This window comes from Rutidosis leptorrhynchoides, chromosome 1 (assembly GCF_046630445.1).
Source record: "Rutidosis leptorrhynchoides isolate AG116_Rl617_1_P2 chromosome 1, CSIRO_AGI_Rlap_v1, whole genome shotgun sequence".
Taxonomy (NCBI): Eukaryota; Viridiplantae; Streptophyta; class Magnoliopsida; order Asterales; family Asteraceae; genus Rutidosis; species Rutidosis leptorrhynchoides.
In genome coordinates this window covers 133716998-133740108 of record NC_092333.1, presented here as the reverse complement: position 1 = coordinate 133740108, position 23111 = coordinate 133716998, and the positions used below count along the sequence as shown (strand labels likewise).

The window sequence follows — 23111 nt, the reverse complement described above, 5'->3', positions numbered from 1 at the left end:
TCTTAGTGTTCAATTCAATTTTTTTTTGAACGGAAAGCTTGCATCAGTCCGGACCGAAGCCTAGTCATCATTTGCAGATACACACGCGTTCGGGCAGGAAACCCGAACCATATTACAGGGATCCGAACCTTAAACCATCCCGAGGGGCAGGCGGGTCGGATCTGGGTCCTGAATAGGTCGGTAAAACCTTCCCAGGGGCAACCCGACACGTGATGTTCATGGCTAACATCTCAATTCTTAGTGTTCAATTCAATTACATGATACATATCAATCTTATGATAAGGATTAACATGCAAATAGATTCACAAATTATATAAACTATTAAACATCAAGTAGATCAACTCAAGTTAGTAGCTGAAAGTCAATTATTACTTGGTTCTCATGCAATCATTAATCAAACACATCCAAACAAAGGATCATGGCCAAGCCGGCGGCTTCAGTTGCCTGCAATCTTTTTGACTTCGTTTCCGATTCTAGCTTTTTCTTGGGCTTTAAGTACACGAAACTGACTTAAGCCGGCGGCTTCATTTACAAGCCGGCGGCTTCACTGCTATTTCTCGAATTCTGGCATTCTCTACAAGGTTCTGGAACTTTCTGAACTTTAAACACCAAGCCGGCGGCTTCCAGCCTTCTTGCCGGTGGCGTCATCTCAAATCCTGTAGTTTTTAACTGTTTTTCATCCTGTTTAATACATAACTTAAACAAAAACATTAGAAATAAATTTTTTTCCCATTTTACCCATTTTAGTGTGTTTTAGTATTAAAATGACTTTAGAATAATAAAATAACTCCTTAAAATGTTATCAAAATTATGTATAATTTAGCAGTTATCAAATTCCTCACACTTAAGCTTATACTTGTCCTCAAGCAAACTTTTTAATTATATCAATATTCCAATATTACTTATCTATTTAGAACATAATAACTGGATATCATAATACGGAGTTGGTTTATTGATTAAACAAAATTTGGTATGAAAGTTGAAGAAAGATGCAAAATTGGAAAGTCAAAAAGATGTCTAATCATTAAAGTTTATGTATTATTATAAGAACTAGCCTGAACCAGACCAAGGTGTACCAATAGACCTAATGTTCATTTCATCCAGATTTATACAAGTTGTTCATCATTGGACTCTTTTATTTTCTAGAGTTTTTCTAAGTGTGTGGTTCTCATTGGAACTCTTTTCTCTCGCTCTCATCACTCCTTTTGGCCTTCATTGGGTTCTTTTACTTTTCATTTCTTTTGCTTTCATGCTTAGCATTTGGAAATTTTCTATGTTGGCCCTCATTGGGACTCTTTTGCTACCTCAGTGGTCCATGCTTATTATGCCATATAGTAGTGGCTATAAGTTTGCAATCGGTTCACAATATTTGGCGTTTACTTCTTATTTTAAACAAGTAGTCCGATCTCGAAGTTGAGAGTAGTTCTATTAGCTTTAAGATTAGATTAATGAAAAGATATAAGTTTGACTAAGAATTTATACTTCCTAAAAAAACTTATAAATTGTACCCATTTTTGCATTTGTTTTAAAATATTGGTAAATTTTTAATTGATTTATCACTTCCCTCCCCACACTTAGATTATGCAATTTCCTCATTTGTATTTATAATTCAAATTAGTAATAAATAAAAGACATAATTCTAAATAAAGGAAAGAGTGATGTTACGTGATTGTAGAATTACAGAACACTTGCAGAATTGATTTCTTTGGTTTCAAGATAGACAACTTAACAGAAATTGTTAAACAATGCAATATAACACAAACATAATATTTTATTAATAACTACCACTTTATCACTTAAACACATAGGAGCTATTGCTCTTACATTCATAATTAGAAATTAAATTTGAACGAAACATATAGAAGATAAAATATAATCCTAATAAAACATATAGGGAAAGGTAGTTTTGATTATAGAGTCCGTTGCGCGACTCATTCTTCTATCGGGATTACTCCTTAGGCTTATTCTCCCCACACTTGTTTTTCTCTATCTCATTCAACATATTAATTTGCTCTAAGAAACTCAATGTGGTGTCAAGACCCCTATGGAAAGATATTTCAAATTTAACATTTAAATCATTGATTTGTCTTCTCACTTCTTCACTAATCTTATATTGCTCTTTCAAGAATTCCATCACTATTTTATCAACCATAAGCTCATCATTATCCTCTTTATCAATTTTAACCATCTTCGCATTTGATCTTGGAACTCTAGATCTAGGCACTAATGGAATGGATTCAAAAATGGCACCATAACGAATAATCAGAGTATTATTTTTATAGTTAATGGTTGCTCGAGCGGTAGCTAGAAATGGAAATCCCAAAAGTAAAGGAGTGTTAGGATCTTTTTCCATGTCCATGAACACAAAATTAACTTTGTAAAAAGCATAACCAACTATGACTTCAACTTCTTTAATGATTCCTAACGGCTTTTGCAAACGGTTATCGAAAAAACAAACAATTCCTTGGATAGGCTCTAAAGATGGCAATCCTAAGCGATTGTAGACTGAAAATGGCATAACGTTAATGCTAGAACTAGTATCGGCTAATCTCACGATAGGAATGGGATCACGAATTAAGCAAGGAACTTGAAACTCCCCTGGATTGGAACAAACAACATGAAACTCAGGTTTTTTGGACGGAACTACTAGATCAATTATAAATGAATAAAGAGGGCGAAAACCTTCCTTTTCTCGTTCTTTTAACCTCTCTATAAGTTCTGGTAACCAATCTTCATTAGAAACACATTCGGACTTTTCACTAGTAACATCATCATCCTTACTAGCTTTCTCATTAACTTCTTCTTCCTTATCAAACAACTCATGCATAAAAATGACATCATCACGATCAAGACCTTGAACCTTAGGATCTTTGGACTTATCTTCTTCATCAGTAGTTAACTTCTTAATTTCTTGATCATACTCCTCTTCCACCATTTCAAATTCCCATAAATACCTCAAACCAGGTTCATAAATGTCAACCCTATTCACCTCTCTAACCACATTAACCTTTTCAATACCAACCGCCTTTGATTTTTCAGATTCAGCTGGAACTTTTCCTTCGACAAGTTGAAATAACTTAGTTACATTGCGTTCTAAATTTTGAATGGACGTTTGATGATTATTTTGCACTTGGGAAAGTTGAGCTTTTATGTTATCATTAGCTTCATTTTGATTCTTGATGAAAGTTAGGATGCTTTCTTCAAGATTGGATTTCATTTTGGGTTGAGCATTAGGAGACGAATTTGGAATGAAGGGTGCTCTAACAGGATAGAAACCAGGTGGATTTTTATTATTATTAGGATAGGGTGTATTATAATTATTATGATAATTTGGATTCCCTCCTTGATATTGATTCACATAAGTGACGTTTTCGACTTGCTCCATAGTAAGACTAGTAACACAATCCTTCGTAGCATGAGGACCTTGGCTTTTTTTACAACCCATCTTAATTAAATGCATCTCTTTGGTAAGCTTTTCTAATTGCCTTCCTAAATTACACAACTGGTCATTCATAGCTTTAATCACATGTTCGGAATCATAACTAACAGATTTGACAGAACGGGAAATGTCTAAGTCTTGATGTCATTCATTGGAATGAGCAGCTAACTTATTAATCAATGATTTGGCTTCTTCAGCAGTTTTACTCATGATATTACCTCCATCAGACGTATCAATCTCTCTTCTTGTAGCTATGTCACAACCTTTATAGAAAGTAGTTACCTTTTTAAATGTACTCAAACCATGTTGTGGACATCCCCTAAGCAATTGACCAAATCTAACCCACGCAGAGTAAAATGTCTCATTAGATTTCTAACGAAAATTAGCAATTTCAGTTTGAAGGGTGACAGTTTTGGATACGGGAAAGAAACGAGTTGGAAATTTTTCAACCATAATATCCCAACTAGTGATATCTTCTTCGGGCAACGAAATTAACCACTCTTTAGCTTCATCTTTTAATGACCATGGAAACAAACGAAGATAAATTTTATTACCTTCAACATTAGAGATATTAAACAGATTGCAAATATCCTTGAAGTTTTGAATGTGCGCATTAGTATCTTATTTTTCGGTACTCCTAAATTGGTTATCCTTAAGCAAGTGAAAGATAGGACCCTTACTATCAAAATTTTCAGTTATAGTCGGCTGAATAATGGCGTGACCTAATCCTTCCCGACCCGCTTTCATTAACGCTTCTATTGAATTTTCAGTAGTCATTTCAATGTCTGAATTAAAAAGAGATCCCAAATAACTAGAATCGGTATTAGAAGGTGTACTAGACAATGGACTATCTTTAGTTTGAGAAGTAGTGCCTTCATCAAAGTTTAATTTCCTAACAATGTTCGGTTCTTTAGAATATTTAAATAGTATATCGAGATTCGGTAACATGTCTTCTAAAACGGGATTCTTGGATCGAGTATTCATTTGATCTAAAATCATAAAAAGAAATAGTTTAGGAGAAAATTTTTTAAGTTTTATGGTAAGGAGACAATTTAATTTTAATATAATCTCTTTATTTATTATTGATTTTATCTTTATGAGAATATATTGGACACATATTAATACATTAATAGAATTTAAATTGATAAATATAATAATAATAAATATTATAAATATTAAATACCAACTTTTATTGCATAACAACGAATAATCAAACATAAATTAGCCTATTGAATCTTTCAATACTTAAGTTACCGTCAGCGTCTAGGTTCGAGCAGGAGCCTTTAAATCGGAACCCCATCAACCCTCCCCTAAAGGAAGACCGTCATCACTTGTTTTCAAGAAATATCAATAACCAAAATATATCTAATTTCCGTATTTACGATGCTCTCCGGCAGCGGCGCCAAAAAGTTGATGTGCAAAAGTGTGCAGTGCTTAATTTGCCTTTTCAAACTTTTAAATTTATATAACCTTTTAATTCACTTTTAACAACCTAACGAGCAACAAAACTCGATCAGATGTAGTATTTTAGGTTATCGTCCCAAGATAGCGTAGATGCGTTTTCCTATTAGGCAAGTTTCATGAACGAATAACTTATACGGGAATCATATTAGGCAAGTTTCATGATTTATATTAACACAAATCAAGATAATAATCATAGACCAACTATTATCCATAAACATGTTAAGACAGTTGTTGCATATCATTCAATAGCCAGGACTTAAAGCATATGCTAGATACGTAATGTTCATGGCTAACATCTCAATTCTTAGTGTTCAATTCAATTACATGATACATATCAATCTTATGATAAGGATTAACATGCAAATAGATTGGCAAATTATATAAACTATTAAACATCAAGTAGATCAACTTAAGTTACTAGCTGAAAGTCAATTATTACTAGGTTCTCATGCAATCATTAATCAAACACATTGAAACAGAGGATCTTCGACTAAGCCTAACAACATTAAATTCTATTATATAAGCGTAACTCAAATTCAACAAATTTATCACTACTATTGTTGTTTAACTTATTTGCATGCAATCCAATTTAACAGGTTTGATTGACTAGATCTAAACAAGTAGTATGAATCGAATAATAGATCATTGGATTAAGTGTTAATCAATCCTAAAATCAAGTTATCTAATCATTAAGCATGGCAAACAAGTATATTAAAACAAAGCAGATTCAAAACTGTTTAAATGATCATCACAGCAACTCAGTTTATACAGATCTGGAAAAATCAGAAACTGCACAGAATGAAGCACGAAGCCGACGGCTTTGGCTCAGTCAAGCCGGTGGCTTGGACTGAGGAAGCCGGTGACTTCATCTAATTCCCAGACAAAGTAGTTTTCTTCCACGTAACCACTATGAACGTTTAGTTCATAGTGGTAGACGAACATATAACAGAAACAGTAAATAAAATGCAATAAATGAGTAAATTGATAAAGACATGTACCTTTAAAAGGTAAATGAAAAGATAACTTTTATTGATAACTCGATAGCTTGATTACAACTTGAAATTGAAACCCTAAACTAAGATTTTTCGTTTTTGGTGAAAACCCTAAGAAGGAAACGAAAAAGTACATGTAAAACTGATACAGAAGGCCTCTATATATAGTTTTCAAAATCGGTGGCCCAAGTCGGCGGCTTCAGTGGGAAGCCGGCAGCTTCACTTAGTCGGTTGCTCCTTCTGCAAGTTTAACGTAATTAGCAAGTTGAATAACGCGTATCTTCCTTAATCCAAGACGACGGCTTTAGTTGCCTGCAATCTTTTTGATTTCGTTTCCTTTTTTAGTTTTTTCTTGGGCTTTAAGTACACGAAACTGACTTAAGCTGGAGGCTTCACTACTACTTCTCGAATTCTGGCATTTTCTACAAGGTTTTGGAACTTTCTGAACTTTAAACACCAAGCTGGCGGCTTCCACCATTCTTGCCAGCGGCTTCATCTCAAATCCTGCAGTTTTAACTGTTTTTGATCCTGTTCAAATCAGGGTTGAGTTTTATTTTGTAAACCCAGTTAACTCCAATTATTTCTTCATCTTTGGGATGATCAACTAACTCCCATGTGTTGTTTTTCTCTATCATTTTGATTTCTTCGTTCATAGCAGCCACCCACTTTTCATCTTTCACTGCAACTTCATAGCTTTCAGGTTCTATAGTTGTGAAGTTTCAAGTCTCGTATACCTCCGTTAACTTTTTGACTCTTCCAGGTGTTGACTCTGGACTTGATTCGTCTTGCGCTAATGGTAATGTTGCTGACGGAGAAGTTGACGTATTAGGAGTCGTTTCACCAGTACTTTCTTATTGTCCTGAATGCTCCATTTGTAGTGGTTTCTCAGCTGGAATTTCTATAGATATCCACGACAGATATGTCTGTTTTTTAACTTTATCTTTCTCCCAATTCCAAGAAGCTTTTTCGTCAAACTCCACATCTCGGTTAATCACGATATTGTTGGTCTTCAGATTATAGACTTGGTAGCCTTTTGACTGTGTACTGTATCCCAAGAATATTCCCTTCTTCGATTTTTCTTGTAGCTTGTGACGTTTCTCATTAGGAATATGGATGTAGCAGATAGATCCAAATACTTGTAAATGTTTTGCTGACGGTTTCCTTCCACTCAATGCCTCAATCGGAGTCTTGTTCTCGATGACTTTCATTGGACATCGATTCAATATATATACAACCGTGTATACAGCTTTAGCCCAAAAACTGTTTGGAAGGCCTTTTTCATGTATCATCGTTCTGGCCATTTCCATTACAGTTTTATTTTCACGTTCATAGACTCCTATGTCTTCATAGATTTTGTTGAACTGTGTAGAGGTATATTCTTTTACTCTATCACTCCTCAATGTTTTTATATAGTGGCCACTACTCTTTTCTACGATGTTCTTAAACTTCTTGAATATCATAAATACTTCTGATTTTTCACGCATGAAATAAACCCACGTCATTCTCATTCTAGAATAATCATCGATGAAGAGAATAAAGTACCTGTTTTGGTTAAGAGACGAGGTCCTCGTTGGTCCACATACGCCAGTGTGCACCAACTATAGTATACCTTTCGCTCTCCAAGCTTTGTCATGAGGGAAAGGTTTTTGATGTTGCTTGCCCATCATACAGCTTTCACATGTGTCAGTGATTTCTTCTATGTTCGGAAAGTCTCTCATCATATTCTTTTTTTAAAGGATTTTTAGTGCGTGAAAGTTAAAGTGGCCAAATCTTTTATGTCATAGCCATGATTCTTCAACTTGAACTTTCATGGCCGTATCTCTGAAATACTGCCAACGAAGTGGAAAGTTGTGGTTCTTCATTGGCACATCGGCTATTAATTTATAGTTGTTTTTCTTGTCACGAATAACACATGATTTATCTTCGAAGAGTAAAGAGTATCCATGCTCCATCATATGACCAACACTTAACAGGTTACTCGCTAAGCTTGGTACTAGAAGAACGTCATTAACAGATCGAGTGGAGTTGTTAGTTTGAACAGTTATTGTACCTTTGCCTTTAGTGTCAATAAGCGCTCCATTCCCTAACTCGACGCGGGACTTTACGGAGGTGTTGATACTATGAAATAGCTTCCCATCTCTGGTCATGTGGTTGCAGCACCCACTGTCGATGAACCAAGTGTGGTCTTTTAGTTCATTTGCAGCATGGCAAGCATAGAAGAGCTGATTGTTATTCTCGTGCATATCTTCTTTTTCTTCGGTGTAATTAGCCCAATGATTTTGTTTTAAACGACAATTTTTTTTGAGATGTCCAAATCTTCTGCAGTTATTGAATTGTGGCTTTCCTTTGTGAAAACAATCTTTCTCCAAGTGGTTTGTCTTTTTACAAATATCACATGGAGGGTAGCTTCTCCTTCTTTGATCGAACCCGGTTCTAGGTTTTTCTCCTCTTCTCGACTTTTCTTCAAGATTTCTTTTCCCCCCATTATTAGATTTTTGAGACCTTAATTTGACTTTAAACTGAAAGACACTTTCAAGTGAGTTTTCACTATGCCGACTCAGTCTAGCCTCGTATGCTTCAAGAGAGCCAATTAATTTAGTTACTGACAGAGTCATATCTTTCGACTCTTCAATGGCAGTAATGTCATGATCGTACTTTTCAGTCATACTGATAAATATTTTTTCTACGATCCTTTTATCAGTTATATTATCTCCATAGGCTCTCATTTGATTTACTATTTCTTTAATTCTTGAATAGTAATCTTTTATAGTCTCGGTCTCTTTCATGTTTAAGTTTTCAAAATCACGTCGTAGAGTTAATAGTTTGACGGATCTCACCTTGATATTTCCTATAAATTCTTCTTGAAGGATCTTCCACGTCTCTTTGGCTGTAGTAGCTCCCATGATTCGTGAAAAGATAGACTGTGTCATGACTTGTTGAATGTACCCTAGAGCAACAACATTTCTTACAACATTTTTGTTGTATTTTTCTTGTTCTTCCGCGGACAGAGTTCCGACATCTTTTGGAGTTGTAAACCCGACTTCGACAATATCCCACAAGCTTTGTGCTTGGAAATACACTCCAAAAATCATAGTTCATCAAAGATGGGGACGAGAATATTGTATGCACCAATGGTAGTCATGGTGTACTCGAACCAACGCCCAACACGGCTATGATACCACTTGTTATAATTGTTATTTATTTAGACGAGTTGATTAGTTTTAATTTATATGAATTATAATGTTTATGATGTTGAGGGGGTGTTTTAGAAATTATAATGGAGAAGAGTTTTAGTAAGTTCGAGTTTTATTACTTGAATTTGTTTGTGCTATTTTGTGTACATCATATGCAAGACCTCATGCCTATTTATAGGCTTCAAATATGACGGTTAGAACCATCTAGCAATGTTAAGATATTTATCACTACTTAATTCTAGTAACTTTTACTTAAATATCTATTAGACGATATCTAATTGTCACTAATTAATTCTAGAACAATCTAGAAATACATTAACATTTTAACAGGGTTAACATACTCGGCTAAAAAAGACAAATTATTTAAATCATCCATGTGTTATTATTTTGTTTTTTTTTTTTTTTTTGCATTTGTTATCTCTTCCAATTTAAAACTGCACAAATATATGGAGTGGTTCTTAAAACATTATGTATTCTAAATTACATCATTAGTTCTAATGAAAGTTAATTGTTCCGTTAAAATTAAGTTTAAATTATGAAAAATAATTATATTGTCAGATATAAAGTGTATGTCTGTAATGTTTGTCCCACTTTAATCCTCACATGTCCATGAACATTGCAGCTACGGACCATATATGTGTATTAACTCATTTTGATGGACTATTAGAAGTGTATTGACTATCTAGTATTCTTTATCACAGCGACATTCCTTTTTTTAAACTAAAAATATGTGACTAAAATTAATATGACAAAGAATGTTGTAATGATGACAAGAAGCAAGTAAGATACCAACGAAGCATTGCTTCAATGGTACCGCGGTTACACTTGTGTACTCGCAGGGCTAGAGGTCTCGGGTTCGAGCCTCGTCACCCGCTCTAGGAATTGAAATATATTCCTTGAAGGTGGCCCAAAGGGAAGGTTTTACCGACCCGCTCCGGGACTAAGATCCGGCCCGCCTGCCCCTTGGGATGGTTAAAGGGTCGGATCCTCGGAGTGTGGTTCGGGTTTCCTGCCCGAAAGCGCGTGTGTGTGTGCAAATGATGACTAGGCTTCGGTCCGGACTGATGCAAGCTTGCCTTTCAAAAAAAAAAAAAAAAAAAAAAAAAAAAAAAAAAAAAAAAAAAAAAAGCAAGTAAGATTTATTGTGAGTAATATGGAGTATTTTATAATAAATCAGGACAAGATTATCCTTGTGTCCTGCAAATGAGTCCTAACAAGAGTTAGAGGTTAGCGCGTTGCTGCTCAAAATTTTATGCAATTTTAACGCAAGCTATTGATTTAAACGATACATTTTACTTCATGTTTTTTTGGGCACACAAACTACAACCAAAAATAATTATTGTCTCCAAAAACGACCATCATTTGTTGATAGCCATATAGCAAAGTTTAAGTAGATACCATCATATGTATTCATTCTAGAGTTAATTTACATCACAAGTAAACTAAAGATTAAAACTTCTAACCAATAAAACAATGAATCTAATTTCATGACATTTAAATTTAAATTATTACTCATTGCTACATGATCATACCATCTACACTATAAACACATGCTACTGTATTAGGACAGTAGCTTTACAAACTCGAAATTTTCCAAGAAGGCAACTCAAACACGAAATTTGCCAAGGAGGCAACTCAAATCAAAGAAACATCATGCGATCGTTGCGTACAAAATCATCACCTACAAAGAATCAAACAAACACTATCTTAAGGTAAAAAATCAAATAAATATATATAAGCCTTGCTCAACAAATAGCCGGTCAAAGAAACATATGGTCATTAGTTAAAAAAATGGCTACTTGCATAAGGAAACACCTCAATCTTTCTGTTCAAACCAAAGTTTCAAAACGATATCACTAACAATGAAGTGTCAGTTTCTGGGACGGCTGCTGTATTACACAATGAGCAAGCACAACCTGCTAAAAAATATTTGGAGGTCAAAATAATGAATTCCCATTGAGTGAATGGTGAAAATCGCTTTCGGGCATCAAAATTCAAAGCATGTTTCATAAATTTAAAACAAAGTACCTATGTATGGTGAAAAAATTGAAGTCTTGATCCTTCCATTGATGCCTAGCCAACACACACTTATGAGCTGAGCCACCTAAAAAAACCTACATTTTACAACCAAAGATGTTAGATTTTTTTGTTCTAACTTCTAAAGATACACCTCCATACAACCACATTGTGTTTCTTCCCATTAGATGACCATGAAATGAATCCTCGGCGGGGTAATCGTTACCCATTCACCATGAAACCATGTTTTAAAAATGTCAAGGCTATTCCAGAATTCATCAGCACTGTAATTTCTACCACAGATACCATACTGTTTGTCACCATGTTCATCCTCTCCCTCCTCGTTACTCTCTTGTTCTGCTGCTCCTACGTTTTGGATGCGTTTTTTACCAGCTCATCACTTGATCTCTGCAAATGAATTCATTTGTTAGTTTTAGTGTTCACCATTTAAATAAACATAAAACATTTTCTTTTCTTTTCTTAGACAAATGAAATAGTACATGACTAACTAATAAAAATATGTGACAACAACAATAATTTAATATGTAATAAGCAACTTTATAGTGACGATTTAAAGTTTAAATTTATCAAAATCAGGGGCCACGATGAACTCTGTTGTCTTTTGGCTCCTATCATTGTTGGTGACGATATAGCCGGAGTTGAAATAAATAAAATGACAAAGAAGCAATAAACCTTGGGAAACACAAATTGCCACATAGCAAAAGAAGTAAATCCACAAGTAAAAATCAATTCAATGATGATGTATGTAGCATGTGCTTTGATAAAAAGAAAAAAATAGAAAGAAAAAAAAAAGCATAAAAGCACTCAATTATCCTCAAAGAAAAACAAAATGTGGCACAACAAAACACCAAATTCTGCACACAACAATTAACAACCGATTTACCATCTCAGTCGACAATGTAGTGAAATAGTGTAGAATAATGAACAACAATAAAAAGAAGATTACCATCAAAAATCACCATATTCCAACCACAACCTACAAACAAATAAAAATGAAGAATAAATGTAGCTGTTTGAGGTAACCATCCAAACCAATGAAAATTAAAATTTAACAGTGCAGGAGAAAAATAAACTCTCACCATATGTTGCAGTCTATCGGGTCGCGAGTTCTGAAATTAAGAAACTCAAAGCTTATCAGCTATCATACTATCATACTATCCATCAATTAATAAACAATATAGGTGTAGGCGAAAGGTTACATGAAAACCATTGAAATTAAGTTTTAAAACCTATTCGATCATTGCAGCCTTTGTTCACCACTAAAAACCGATCATCACAGTGTTCCTCACATGTGTATGAAGAGATGATGATGAAGACGATATACAAAATACTTCAAAACGACACACCTACAGTTACTCAACGATATATACTATAATATCATTAATTTTGGATCTTATAATCCTACAAATTGTTAGAAAAACTATAAACCAAAAGGCTGAAAATGGAAGAAATCGTTATATGGTAATAAAATATTAGCACATAAAACTTAAAACAAATATAGGAACTTCATATATAAACAACATATGAATTGATAGTATCAAACGAAAGAAATGGAAACCCTAACCTTTAACACTCATCCTTTGCTTGAAACGCCCAAAATCGCAGCATCATCAATCAAAAGAAGAACGGTAACGAAACCCTAAATTTCGAAGCTCATCGAAAGCTTGAAGACCACAATAAAAGAAGTGGGTCTTCGCTACCAAAGAACGGAGGTAAAGCAATACGACGTTGTCTGAAAGAAATAAGCACCAAACAACAACAGACAAAACGAAATCAGCAAAGACAAAAAAAATTAAAACCCTAGCCTTTCGTTCGCATCTACTTCATGTAAGGCATATAACCAAATAAGCAAAATTAATAAACACCATTACCCCAACAACAACAAAAATTAAGACACATAACAACACATACCTTGAGATTGGTAAAGTTTCAAGCAAAACTGAACAAAAACATGTATATAACAAATAAGTAACAACTATTCTTTTTAAAAAATAGGTGATCTGTTATGGTCTTGGGTTGATGATACACATACAATAAATAATTTGCCACTCACATTACAAAACATGTATTAAATAATTCAAAGAACATAACAATTAAAAGTATACTAGTAGTTGAAAAAAATTTCTGACACAAAAAGGAAGAACTTCCAGCAACTACAAAAGCAAACATATCTGTCAAGAAAGTTGTTGAAACAAACATACCATCCACAATAAAAAAAATGAGAATGACACCTATCGAATACAACATCATCTGTAGAGAGTTGTTACTTGAAACATTAGAAGAACTACCTAATATGAATATATTAAGAACATCACACATCAAATGAGAATATATTAATATTAATAGTAATAATGATAGTAACAGTTAACAATGTTTTGTAAATACTAACCTAATAAGAAGAGAGCATATGCGATGATGAGCTCTTACATACCCAGAATCCAACTTAATAGCTTCATCAACCTGCACATTGAACACATAAAAACCCAATTTTAAACGAAGCAATTAAAAATTAACATGAAATTGAAGGTTGAAATAACGATTTAGAATCAGGAAACCTACTACATGAAGGCATAAAGAATTACTGTATGATAATTTAACTCAGAAGAACGTATTGTATGGTCAGTTTGAAAGATTATTGTATACTAAATTAGCATACATTTGCTGCAATCGTTACACACACAGTTGACAAAAACCGAATCGCAGCAACATCTGTCGTTAAAAATCATCAACCATGCAAATAAAGAATACTGTTATAAAAAATCATACCTTCGACGGCCATGAATTAGAGCTGCACACTGATAACGGATATTTTAGGTTGCGATTCCTTTGTGAAGATTACGAATGGAGAAGATATGAACTTATGATTGAACAATTTCAACTTAATTAAATTAAGTCTACACATTTAGCGAATGTAGGTGGGATCAATTTTGGAGAGAATTTTTGGATGTTGAAAATTTGTGCGCGAAAATGTAAATGAGGTGTGATACAAAGAACCCTAATTTGAGTTCTATTTTTGTAAGCAACCAAAAAAAAGAAGAAAGGGATGGTTGAAGAAGAATGGGTAGACATACCAGGAAGTGTGGGAGGTAAGGTTTGTTTACTCAGTTGTTCACGCTATCTCATCTCATATCTGACCTCTATGTTTGTAAGCAAACAAAAAAATTTGTGTGGTGGAGAGTTACCCAAATGGTGAACAGTGTAACTTGTGAGAAGAAGGGCCACGTGGACCGATGAAAGTGTGTCAAGTGCTCTTGTATTTAGTATGTGGTTAATAAAAGATGAAAGCGCATTATTTAGCCCTTTTTAACTCCATACTTGCTCAAGAAGGGCCAGGCATAAAATTATTTAGTGTTGTTAATTGTTTTTTCTTGTTAGAGCTAAGATTGAGAATAAATAATGTATTTACGGACTATGTGCAAATATAAATTGACAGGAATGAAATGAGAAAAAAAGGAATAACATGAATAATTTAAGCAATTTTTGTCAAAAAAAAAATAAAGTGCAGCTTTCGAAACGACAACTGTGTATCTGGAACTCTGGATAATGATTATTTTGTAAATGAAATAAGGCTAGGTGATGATATGTAAATGTGAGGTATTGAGGTTTTATACAAATCAATCCCCCTAAAATTAAGGCTAAGATAAAGTAAAACACGTAAACAACAAATTGACTTTTTTCAATATATTTCCATTGAACGTTCAGTTTCATGCCTACCACAGTTTTACCATTTTTTTCTCGTATAAAATAAGATCTCATAATGACAGGACACCACCACTCCTTCCAACCACCAATGCATCATCACCACCACCCGACACATCATCACCACCACCTGCCGCATCACCACCATCCCCCACACCACTACCATCCCCCACACCACCACCACCATCATCATCACCACCACCACCCTCCACCACCAATAATTCATCATCAGCACCCAGGCCACTGCAATTCCATCAGCGGTTCTGCTTTTCTGTAATTTTATTGATTTTCTATGCATATCTGTTCATTTATAGTTATTTTTGACGTATGGTTGTTTTTGTTTCTGTTTATTACTCCGTATTTCCTTTGAAATGAGATCGATCTCTTTTTATTTAAGGAGTAATTTATTTTAATTTGTATAAACGATAGTTTCAGCTGTGTCATACCCCGGGCCGGAGAAATATGACTTCACAATATCACAATACAAGTATGTATAAACGAGAACGACTCTAAATGAGACGTTTTATAACAAAATTTGAATTCGCAGCGGAAACATAATAATGTTTAACATAATGAATTTCAAATGATAAGTCTAATATGTGGACTCCAATGCAACAGCTAACTAAACATCATAGGGCAGCACATAATCATAGGTTTAACAATCATAATAAGATTTAGACCACAAGATTTAATTCAAATTATCAAAATATTCAATATGCCATGAGTTATAATATCGAACTAAACATTAACCCCTGACACTGTACGGGTGTCGGCAATCATTATTATGTACCCCCTTGACGATCACGCCAATGGGTAGAGACGTCACTCTCAATAGGCCTACTCACAATAATTAAGCTTGCAAAATTTCAATTCCAGCAATTAACAATATTATGGTGGGAATTTGCATGTAACAATAAATACATGTTTAACAAAAGTCTCACGAAATTGCATATCAAATAGTTTAGGTACTCGTGTCTAAATTGTAAATCATTTAAAAGCAAGCATGTGTCTCACCCCAAAAGTTGTAAAACAATTAATAAATAGTAAAAAGAGGGGCTATGAAGTTCACCTTAATAGCAAGTAAGAAATTCCACGCAAGGAAGTATGAACGGAGTATGTAACCGGAGATCTCAACCTAGAGATATAATGTGACGACCCAAAAATTTCCGACCAAATTTAAACTTAATCTTAATATGGTTTTGACATGATAAGCAAAGTCTATTTAATTGAATATCAAAATTTTTAACTGTTGTTATAAATTCATTTAACCTTTGACCATTCTCGACGATTCACGAACAATTAATTATAAATAGATATGTGTGTATGTATATATAAATAATAATTTGAAATATAATTTGAAGTATTATATGTTGTTGTAATTAAAAATTAATAAAATAAAAATAGGATATTATAATAATTATTATTTAAAATATATCTCTATATATAAATAAAGTATATTAAACATAAATATTAATTGATTGTAATACTCGTTTGATGTTTCGATTGATATTAAGTAAATTAAATTCAAACTTATGTAATTTTAAAATAAACGGTGATACGAAAATGAGTTCTATAAATTTTAGGCTTATTAAAAATGTATTTAGGAACTATTTGTTAAGTTTTAACACTTTTTATATTTCACCCATAAATGAGAGGGACAGTTGATGTAATTTTTATTTAATAAATTAATGATCAAATTTTTACCATAATGACCAAAATAAATAAATATAGTTAATTTAAAAATATGAAATTTTTCTGAACACTTTTATCCGCCACTGATTTAACAATGGAGTACAAAATAATAGCCCGTAAAAACTGTCGGTACAAACAACCAATTTAGTGGCTGCATCACCGTTAATCACTGTATCAAATTGATTCATGATTGGTCATTGTTTTTGTACTACTCTATCCTAATTCTCTATATAGTTATATACTTAAATAATTAGATAGATATGGTATACATATATTTAAGTGTGCAGAGAGATAGATTGATACACACATCTTCTTCTCCTTTCTTCATCACCACCCACTTGCTTGATCACACTAACAAGGAAACCCGATGACTATTCTCTGTTACGGTTTAAAAACCATCGAGAACGAACTTGACAAACCTTCATCAATAATCACCATTTCACTGTTATCGTTCTAGTTCGACCGCCACCTCCATCATGTAAACAACCACCCTAAATCTCTTCTCTCTCTCTCTCTCTCTCTCTCTCTCTCTCTCTCTCTCTCTTAAGACTGATCAAGAAACACCACCACTCTCATCATTCTTGTTGCTAAATTTTGTTTCTGTTTCTACTCATTTTCGTTTTAAACCGCTATTGTTTCTATTACAAGACGCTACCAAGAACCACCACCTCCGAACAATCTTTAACCTCCACCACTAACCACCGGAGAACAACCATGACAACCACCATCACCCTACTCTCTCTTATCTCTCTCTCTTCTCTTCTTCTTTGAGAACACATCACCACGATAGCAACCCATCAACAACCTGCGTGCAAACTGCTGCTGTGCAGCTTCTTTTTTCTGTTTCTCTATCATAACCCTCCACAACCACCTTCATCAAGCATTCGAACCACCACCCATATCACCAATAGTGTTTTTTTTCTGTCAAACAAGATCAAACCCAAACAACTACCACTACACAGCCATCAATTAACTGCTACTCCCATCCGTTTGTTCAACGTTTATATTTTTTTTTCTGTTTATACCCGAATATGTACAACCACACTTCAAACCCATTTTTTTTATTTCATGTTACTATTCTTCTAGTAACGATGATGAACGTGTGAGATGATGATGATGGTATGGTGACTGTGATAATGATGATGATTACAATATTATGCTAAGAAGATAATGAACCGAAGACCACATGTATCATTGTGAAGTTTCTCTGCATTTCTGCTTGCTATTTTTTTCTTCTTGTTGATCGAATACCAGATCCACGAAGAAGAACAGAAACCTTGTTGTTGTTATTCGAAAATTTGCAACTATTCTTATTGTTAATGGAGAAGATGATGTCCGCCGTTGACCTCTGTTTCTATTTATTTATTTTTTTGTTGTCTGTTACAATAATGGAATGATGATGAAGGAACATTGGACCACCAGATCCTTATTCGAATTAAATTGAAATGAGGTTTGGCCTTAATCAGTTGGGCTTGGGAACCTATTTTTGGGCCGAAATGAGCTGAAGAAGGACGCGTTATATTACTTAGATTAGGCATTAATCCAGAAAAGAATTAGACAGAGAGATGGTTAAGAGTGTTGGTGTCGAGCGAGAGGTCTTGAGTTCGAGTCCCGTTCATGGCATATTTTTTTTGTAAAAGCTTTAAAGGTTCGTGAATCCGAGGCCAACCCTGCATTATTCAATTGTTCAATGTCATCATATGTATTTTTACTACAAAATACAGTATTGTAAGTTACATTTGCTCCCTTTTTAAATACTTTTGCAATATATATTTTTGGGACTGAGAATACATGCGCTGCTTTTATAAATGTTTTACAAAATAGACACAAGTAATCGAAACTACATTATATGGTTGAATGGATCGAAGCCGAATATGCCCCTTTTAGCCTGGTAATCTAAGAATTAGGGAACATCACTAATTTTGAGAATTAGTGCACCCCTAATTGACGCGAATCCTAAAGATAGATCTATGGGCCTAACAAACCCCATTCTGGAATTTGGAATGCTTTAGTACTTCAAGTTTTTATATCATATCCGATGGATGTCCCAGAATGATGGGGATATTCTTATATGCATCTTGTTAATGTCGATTATCAGGTGTTCAATCCAAATGAATGATTTTTGTCTCTATGTATGGGACGTATATTTATGAGAAATGGAAATGGAAATTTTGTGGTCTATTAAAATGATGAAAATGATCGATTATGATAAACTAATGAACTCACCAACCTTTTGGTTGATACTTTAAAGCATGTTTATTCTCAGGTATGAAAGAAATCTTTCGCTGTGCATTTGCTCATTTTAGAGATATTACTTGGAGTCATTCATGACATATTTCAAAAGACGTTGCATTCGAGTCGTTGAGTTCATCAAGATTATTATTATTATTAGGTCAATTATAGTTGGATATATTATGAAATGGTATGCATGCCTTTAAATTTTGTTGTAATGAAAGTATGTCTTTTAAAAACGAATGCAATGTTTGTAAATTATATCATATAGAGGTCAAGTACCTCGTGATGTAACCAAATGTTGAAGACTTCATCCAGATGGATTAGGACGGGTCTCTACAGGTGGTATCAGAGCGGTGGTCTTAGTGAACCAGGTCTTACATTAGTGAGTCTGGACTTCAACCGTGTCTGCAAGTCAAAAGTTTTGCTTAACATTTTGTGTCGAAAATTACCTATTTATCATCCTTAGGAAATTATCTGCTTATCATCCTTAGTCTAGACACGTCTTGCTGCATTGATTGCATGAATAGTGTATAGATAAAATTCACATCTTAGCGTATCTGCTAAATCATATCTTATCGTATCTATTACTGTAAACTTTGCCTGACATATTCCGTAAATTCCTCCGTAATCTACGAAATCTTTTGATCTATATATATAGATATTCTATGTAATTAGAATACCACCCGATAGCCGTAAATCATTTCATACCGAAAAACCCTTTACTCAATCGTACGAAATGGAACTCACCACTAGTTCAAGTTCTTCGGAATCCGACAGATATTCGGACGTAGGTGTTCACCTAAGCTCCGGAAGAAACGTCACCAGAATGAATCAACCAATCAGCCATCCCCAATTCATCTGATGAGTTTGTAGTCTACTTAATCAATGGAGACACGAAGAAGGCGATCCCTTCCACCAACCAAATTCACCTCTTGGCGAAGAACCTGAAACACTTACCGGCGAACCTATCCGAAACACCATTTTCAGTCTCATTCCAGGATAGCTCGACACGATTATATTCTATCCACAATTCTAAACCTTATTCATCCGCTCGTTCCGACCGACAATTATCCCGAAATAATAGAAGAAGTCAACGAACTTCGCGCTCGAGTAATCAATTTGGAGAATATGGTGCAAAATTTACCAGCTTCAGCAACATCACCGGCACCAACAGTACCACCAACAACCCAAGTTTCAACATCACACGCCTCAACATCTCATTATATACCTCGAGCATAATCATCGTTCTACTAATCGTTCTACATCATTCATCTTCGTTCTACATGACAATTATATAATTTCTAATATTTTAGAGATTATGTATTCTAGTTCTAACGATAAAACAAATGAGATTAATATCATATTAACTCATTAAATCCATGATTACATCTGAAGAAAATATATATGTATATATGTTTTCATAAATATTGTAATTAAAAATTCTTTTGTACAAACTGTTAATGGTGAAAATATTTTAACGGGTAGGTAATACCCGAGGAATATTTAGATTTCACATTAATAAGTTAAACTGTACATTCTTCGAATCTAATTCAACAGTCATTTACTATCCTAACTTACATCCACATATATACGTATCCGTTCACCGCAGAATAACCATTTTCATTCAAATTCATATTTGGATTTTGATCTATCAGAATACAACAAGTGGTATAATGAAGAAAACATTGGACAAAATAAAATTTGTTAGAAACAAACAAATTAATTATGAGAAATTTTGTTAAGAATCCACGCTAACAAAATCCTAGCTAACTGTTCCTAGCTAACTCTTAAATCCTTTTTACATTTATTTATCGTAATTTATTTCTCGCAATTTTAATTCTCGCAATTTTATTTATCGTCATTTAATTTCTGTTATTTATTTTACGCACTTTATTTATCTTCATTTAAATACTGTTATTTACGCATTTAAATGTCGGGACACGTATACAATGTTTTGACATATCATATCGATGCATCTATACATATTACTTGGAATAACCATAGACACTCTATATGCAGTAATGATCGAGTTAGCTATACAGGGTTGAGGTTGATTCTTAAATAATATATATACTTTGAGTTGTGATCGAGTCTGAGACATGTATATAACGGGTCACGACACGTATTAATATTATATATTAAACTATATATGAATTATTGAATTACTAATTGTGGACTGCTAACTGTGGACTACCAACATTGGACAATTAAAATGAATTAAAATATTGATTTTAACATATGAAACTAAATAATTCTTCAAGTTTGCCACTTGATTTTATCTTAAACCTCATTTGTATCTTGACGATTACAATCCGCGTTCAAACCTTTCACGATTCTTGAAAACACCTAAATCGAGAGGATGAACCAACCGCACTTCATCTACGAAAGGAAAGATTTATGCATGTAGTATTGCACCTGAAAAACTCTCGGAAACTGAGTAAACGTTTAACGCGTAGCTATGCTAATTCCTTTAGCGTTACTATTACCGAAAATAACTTTGCAATCTCTTTCCAAATTAGCCAATTTTGTCACAGCTCCAACAAGTCAACTTCGACTTTTCGTTCGAAACAACCTTATTATAAACTTGATATATATGTGCGCTCTTTTATTGTTACCGGAGAACCTTTTATATTCCATCATATTACCAGCAGACGTACCAGCAACCTCGTTGCTCCTTGGCTTAAATCTCTTCGATAAATCACTATATTTATCTATTGAAGTCTTATCATGAACTCATCGGCATCTTGTAATGAGAATTGCCATACCAAGTTCGGGAAATCAGCAATCAGTATTTTGAATCTCGCAGCATTTTTACATCAAAAGTTATATACACATATAACATTTATCCCTTAGAATTATGATCTCTCATCCCGAAACTCTCAACAAATTACAAGGACTAAACTTGTACATAAAGAATCCTGATGATTCTGTTTCTGATGAAATATTTAGCGAATACCTTACTCCTTAATCGCTCTAAATCATTGTGAATAAATTTCTTCATCACACTTTGAATCTAAAATTCTACGATGTTACCGTATCTTTCCTTATAAATATCCTCAATATTTCTAAAGATATCTTCATAAATATTCTTGTTCGATATTAATAATCTCTCCACGCTATCTGTGTTATATCATAAAAGAAAACTGTTTTAGTTTCTAAATCTCTAAAAACGTAGAGTTTGAATTTTGAATGTTTTGAAGTAGTGTTGAAAACTGAAGCATGAGTTAGTATAATATAATGACACTTGATCAACGTGATTATATTACAGTAAGTCATGCCGAGTTTCTAATAAAACGTGATGATTCACAGACTATAACATCATCATGTGCCATGTTACATGACTCTTACATTCTATCTAATATATAAACATATCAAGAACATAATTTCTTGATAGTTCTATCTTTTCTCTTAAATTCTGGTAATTTAACCAATCAAGATCGTGCTATTACAATTTCTCTCTTAGAGCATTAGTCATTCGAAAATCCATACCTGCAAATTCTGGATCATTATCCGTTTGACTTAAAGACGAGAAAAGAAAACAAAAGTTTGAATTGAGGGAGAAAGAATAGAAGGTGTGAACTATGAAAATAAGGAAATAAAGGGAGTGGATTTATAATAGAAATATCAGACAGTGTAATCGAGACAGATCACCGTATTTAATTATAGAAATCTTACTTTCCTTATTCGCCGAAGGACTAAACCTTTTAGATTTTGAAGATTTTCTTTAAATCCTTTGAATTCCGTAATTTAACCAAGACAACATCAAAAGTTAAGACGAATCTTTACTTTTCCTATTTCAATCTTTTGCGATAGCTTCACTCGTACTCTTCAAGTAACCGAATCGTTTTATCTATATTAATCAATAATGATAAAACTCTATTTATCAACTCATTTTCGTCATGAAAACATTTTTATTGTTAGCCATGACGACCTCGATCAAATTTCGGGACGGAATTTCTTTAACGGGTAGGTACTGTGACGACCCGAAAATTTTTGACCAAATTTAAACTTAATCTTAATATGGTTTCCACATGATAAGCAAAGTCTATTTAATTGAATATCAAAATTTTTAACTGTTGTTATAAATTCATTTAACCTTTGACCATTCTCGACGATTCACGAACAATTAATTGTAAATAGATATGTGTGTATGTATATATAAATAATAATTCGAAATATAATTTGAAGTATTATATGTTGTTGTAATTAAAAATTAATAAAATAAAAATAGGATATTATAATAATTATTATTTAAAATATATCTCTATATATAAATAAAGTATATTAAACATAAATATTAATTGATTGTAATACTCGTTTGATGTTTCGATTGATATTAAGTAAGTTAAATTCAAACTT

The 23111-nt window shown here is 33.5% G+C and overlaps 1 long non-coding RNA gene across 4 annotated transcripts; it reads right to left on the bottom strand.

Moving 5' to 3' along the window:
• Positions 1–10508: 10508 nt before the first annotated feature.
• LOC139865204 (uncharacterized) lies at positions 10509–14225 on the bottom strand. Of its 4 annotated transcripts, none has more exons than XR_011764739.1 (6): positions 13893–14225; positions 12206–13586; positions 12073–12102; positions 11118–11513; positions 10905–11005; positions 10509–10770 (listed from the first exon to the last, which is right to left on the bottom strand). It is a non-coding gene; the product is annotated as an uncharacterized lncRNA (long non-coding RNA). The 4 variants fall into 4 exon arrangements; XR_011764733.1 differs by having other exon boundaries at positions 10509–11005; positions 12206–12858; positions 13516–13586; XR_011764745.1 differs by having other exon boundaries at positions 10509–11008.
• Between the last annotated feature and the right edge of the window lie 8886 nt (positions 14226–23111).